The sequence below is a fragment of the Papaver somniferum genome, chromosome 5 (genome assembly GCF_003573695.1).
Source record: "Papaver somniferum cultivar HN1 chromosome 5, ASM357369v1, whole genome shotgun sequence".
NCBI classification, from domain to species: Eukaryota; Viridiplantae; Streptophyta; class Magnoliopsida; order Ranunculales; family Papaveraceae; genus Papaver; species Papaver somniferum.
In genome coordinates, this window is record NC_039362.1 from 90,771,200 (window position 1) to 90,777,199 (window position 6,000).

Genomic DNA, 6,000 nt, shown 5'->3' on the forward strand with positions numbered 1-6,000 from the left:
AGATTTGGAAATTAAGCACAAGTTCAATTAAGAACTCTCCCCCATAAAATGTCATTCCCGAAAGAACAACAAGAGCGACCTTACTTTTACAGGAAAACAAGGATTTCTTTGGACATCAACAAATTACACGAAACATGAATTTGTATCCAGAAAACTCGAATAAATTAATCACAAGAAGACCTTATAGATTAATTTAGTCGGAAATGCTCAACATAAGAAAACTTACGGAGCCATACAGTACTTTCACATAAAAGTGGATCAGGGAAAGATCAATACTGCAGAATATTCAGAAGTTCATTCTTTTTTCCGTCAATATTTGCGTAATGACACAATAGACTTAACTTTTGAGCATATATGAGGTAATCATAGTTACCCCCTAAAGGAAGACACAAAATCCTGAGTCAGCCTAAATCAACCCACTATAGCAAGACAGGAAGGAAACCCTAAGCAAACATTTCGTAAGAAGTCAAGAATATGTGCAGAAAAGAAGATGCTTTGAGTCATTTATCCCAGCAAGACCAGGGAGATCTCGCGTCAGGAGCACATACAGGTATGTGGTATTCCATTATGGCATTATTTCTTTTATCATGAAAAATCACATACATATGAAGGCACACCATTATGCCTGAAAAGGTTCAGATGTAGTCTTATGAAAGATTATAACATAAAAACCTTTATTCAAACAAGCAAACAAAAGAAGAAGATCTTGAACTCAGCCGCCACTGAGTACAAGGAAGATGTTCACGAATTACGGGAATATATTTGAAAAGAGAAAAAGAAACAAAGAGGTTTATCTATCAAGAAGGTCGACCGCGCCTACACCACCGCTAGGACCTGCTTCAACACCATCGCCATCGTGGACCGCTACTGCTTCTTCCTACGGATCTACCTCAGCTTTCGCTTCGGATATTTCTGCAGCAACGCTATCCGCCTCAACAACATCAAATGAGACAGCTTCCACATCTACCTCAAGAGCCACGGTAGCGTTAGGAATTGTGTTGAGCACTTTCAAACACTCAGGTTCTTCTATGTTAGAATCGAGGATTATCATGCCATCATGGATTGGGTAATCACATTTATCTTCACCGAGAGGTCGTTTGTGTTCAGCTCTCCGCCTATTTATCCGTGCTGCAAATCTCTCAGCTCTTGCGCTTGTTGATTCTCGCAATGCTTCATCGCTCCTTCATATCGATCGCAGCTGAAAAGGCACAGATGCGTCCCCTGGTAATACGCAGGTGCAGAATGGACATCCCCCGTATAGCACGACCGACTTCACGGAGTGGGAGATCAGTTATAGCCATTACCTCCTCATGTTCACCAGCCTCCTCAGGCTTATTGACTTCGAAACTTTTTTCTGGAGAAGTTACAGAGTGATCATCACCAATCGCCTCCATGATAAACTGCAAAGAAGAAGAAGTTATGGTTACAAAAAAAAAATCATCATTGTTGTTGATAAATCAGAAGATCAGATAAGCGCAGAGCAGTACCTGGAATATAGAAGAAAATTATTTTGTGATAGGAGGAGTCCTTAGAATTTTCTTTATATTTCACGAGCCAACAGAATCCCAACGAGAAAGAGAGTCTTCACTTGCCACCTATAAAGGCTGCTAATTTGGGATAAATATCAACAATGCTTATCGGATATATTTGAGAGAAGCCGCCGTATAATGGAAGGGAGTACACCCAGTCCAAGAAGCAGTCCAAGCTCTGTCCATATATGTGCGGAGGAAACCAAATGGAACCGGCTCACCTGACCAAGTCCTGCTTCCCCCACAACCCTAATCAGGTTCGACCATCCAGACAGCACATGACGATATCTATCTATGCGGTAAATGCGTATTTACTTTAACTTAATCATTTCAGTATACAAATTTGTCACATCTCATGGATACCCCACAATAGTGTAACCATTATGCGCTAGGCATGGGACTTAATGTTGATGGTGGATTTTCATTTAAGGATAAAATTATAAAAGCCAAAATTATGCGCTGATATCCTGCAAAGGATAAATCCACTGATAAAATGATGAATACTTCTTCACTTCGCTAATTTACTTAGAATGGAGCATGTAGCAACAATCCCATGTACCCTATGAATTTATGGCATCATGACCAGCCTTGTATTTCCTGTGTTGTTCCCACTGAACTCTCATTATTGGTGCGGCATGACGACTGAGTGTTACTCTCAGCAGAGTAACACGAATCTCCAAGTGTCACTAATGAGGCATGCACGAAATACCCGTACATGATACAACTCTCGGTGTGTTATACTAGCCCGATTAAGCATATTTGAATCTGGACTGACCATATCAGTCTCGGAAACAATCACGACCACGCAAGTTGGCCGTATGATTTAACCAGCCTGGAAGATCCTCAGAAGGAGCAGGCTACCACCTTAATGACCACCATAGGACCCATTTATGCCCTGGTCGGTCGAATAAATACCACGCCACCCAAACTACCACCGAACACCAGCCTGAAGTTGGATGTCCAGGCTGGTATGGAGCGGCTTGGAGGAGACGTACGAACGAGGCCGCCTATGGCAGTCTCAAAATCATCACTTCCGTCCAACATCACCAGCATGGTAAGACGGCATAGATCGTCCCATGACCGGATGGACAAGCGTGTCCTGCACACCGACGGGCCCCTTTCACGCATGCATAATCGATCCTCCCCTGACCTAGCCACAGAACCATGTACGGTTTCCTGAAGTTGGGCCGGCGTGAAAGCTTGAAGGGTCGCAGGAAATTCTACTAAAGGTCCCAAATTGATCATGACCATCCAACTTCACCGGCATGATTGGATGGCTTAGATCGGACCCATAACCACCAGGCAGGTATTGGCGTGTTCACCACCTGCCCAACGTGGGACCCACATGGTCGTCCTCCCCAAAAGAGAAGCGTGGCTTGCCAATTCGTCCAGCCAAAGCAGCATGGACGTGAAACCCTAATTAGGGTTTGCGGCACACATATGTCGCAAATCAGTCTCAACCATCCATCTTCGCAGGCATAGATGGAGGGTGTAGATGTAGATCCAAAGGGCCTAGAGCATGTCAACACAATCACCGTGGGACCACTTACATACATGACTAATCGGTCAAGACCAACTATGGTTGGTCGTCTCGATTCGTGCGCCCAAACTAGGCATGGCCGCGCGTTTTCAATTGCAAATCGATCTCGACCGCTCAACTTTGCCGGACAAATTGAGTGGCTTAGATCACATCTTCACGGGACAGTGAGGTACGGACGTGTACACTGGCCTGCCGACTGCACGCCTGACTGATCAGCCAAGACCGACCATGGTTGGTCGTCTCGAAACGCGCGTCCGAAGTAGGAACGACGTGCGGTCTTCAATTCCTTTGCGGCATGGGATTTCTGTCGCAAATCAATCTCAGCCACTCCTCTTTGCCAGAAAAATTGAGTGGCTTAGATCGCATCTCCATGGGACAGTGAGGTACAGACACCTACACCGGCATGCCGTCTACACGCATGCCCAATCGGCCCTGCCAAAAACGTGTCCCATGCCTGGATTCGACCAAGCTAAAGGTTAGTGTTCGAGCACCTCCTAAACCCTAATCCGACGGTCGCAGATATGGGTCACAAGCCATCTCGTCCGTCCAACTTCACCAGCCTGGACGGACATCCTAAGACAGGAGTTAGGCGACCCGTGAGGTATCACCACAACTACCGTCCACCACTCTTCCACACAGAGTGATCGGCCAAGTAAGGGCTTACCTATACATCCTCCAAACGATCACTCGAAGATGGTTGGACGTGATGCTATGCTTAATCCACGACTTACTCCGTTAAGCCTTAAAACAGCGATGCTTCATACACGCTGAATATATTCGATGCGTTACATGCATATAATGTACACGATATTTCATAAATATCGACTTCCCAAATAACTTAGTTATTTAATATAGCATCACGTGCTACTTTTCTGTGGGTCCCACGATCCACACACTCGAGACATTAATCATGTCACAAACTGGGGGATACATAAGTATTGGTCTGGCGGTTTACAGCATGCAGCGCACAACGCACCATCACAAGAACGTGACAGGAAAACATGGACGGTTAGTGATGAAGGGAAAAGTGGGCAAGACTGATCGTGTGACACTAACACACGCAACTCCACTACTCCATCACTCCACTTCCCACGACAGACGTGGGTAAGGCACAATGACTTGTATAAATAGGTTCTCCTCCCTATTTCCAGGACAAGACAACAGAAACCAAGTGTTGATATAATCGTATCCAAAGACCAGAACTGATATCTTAAATTCTGCAAGCCAGTTCAACTTTCTGATACAATTCATACACAGCCAACACCTTCACAATCTCAACACCTTCTTCGCTTCCCTCCCTAAGATCAACCCCATCTCCTTCACTTTGTGACCGAAGCAAGTCTGGAACGGCCATTTCTTGGTTTAGGACAGAATTGTACAGATTGATTTCTCGAATCATAAGCACTCCCGTGCAGTGCATTTGTTTAGGGTTTAGATTCATTTCTCATTCACACACCCCAAATTACCAAAACCGGCAGAAATAGTTTTCACCCATAAACAGGTACCCCCGCGTTTTCATTGAGGATCAAACATCAATAAATAATCTACGAAAATTGAAGACTGGAGATCAAACGAATACATTTGAAGAACTTCATCAACAAAGAGGTATGTGAAAGCTGAACCATTCTATTTACTCGAAAGTATTACCATTATATATATATGAGACTACGTCGTATGACTTCGAGTATATTTAATATTGCAAATAAGAAGTTTTGAGTCAAGCTTGTCTTGTTAAACATCTCAAAATATGATTCAAGCAGTGAATCAACAATCTTAGTCCGAAATAATTTATTTTTCAAGAACTATGTTTATGGATCATTTGAAAATTTCCCAGGCAATGATATTTATATCTATGGCAGTTCAGAATGTTTCAAACATCAAAAAGAGAGTTTCCAGAACTATTGAAATATGGATTCAGGATAGAGACATATACCCAGTTCGTGTACTATGGATATCTGAAGTTTCGGAATACAGGTAGGTACACGTAACTAGTTCGTGTACCATGGTGTTCTGAATTCGTGAATCTAGGTAAGCTAAGCATACCAAGTACGCGTACCTCAAGAGCCTAAGTTCGCGAATAGACTTAGGGTACAATACCCGGCGTACCTTGGTCATCGCATTCACGAACTTGTTCTTAGGCACGTGTACCTTCGGTCATCGCATTCACGAACTTGTTCTTAGGCACGTGTACCTTTGGTCACTCACATACTTATTTAATACGATTTAGCATATGATCATGAACTATTTAAATAAATACGTTTAACATTGTTGTAATTCTTGTGAACACCTCTTATACATCTTTGATCACTAAAACACCTTGTGTATATGCATCATGATTCAAGTCTTAAGTGTTTTTAAATGAACACGATTATGCTTATTAGTTCTTAAGGCATACCTGCCATGAACTATCATTATACACGGTTTCACTCTGAACCACAGTGTATATTCTTCTATGTAATTTCAAGACATACTTCTCATATGACAAGAGTTTCATCTAAACAGAGAAAGTGTTTGCTTGAATCTCAAGTTATCTTAGCTTGAATTCTTAGCAATCCTAGCGTTGAAAGAATATAAACAGAGAGCCTCAAACAACCAGAAAATCCCCTGAAACTTTTGTTCCTCAGTTATTTTCTATAGTCGTCCTCTATCAACCTAGGTTTACTCTGAGAAACATAATTAGGTTTACGACTTAAAGACTTCACGTAAGATTCGTGAATCCAAGTCTGACTATCTTTACCTTGATAGTTTTTGTATCCCTGATCTTGTTTAATCTGTTATCGAGGTTTTAGTAATCAAGAACGAGATAAATAGAAATCACAAAGTTCTCTTTGTCTCAAACTTTGTGATTCCTCAATATAGTTATCTAAAACTCTTCTTTATTGATTGGTTTAAGATTGTTCTTGAGAGGTAGTTAATAATCTAGGATTCTCA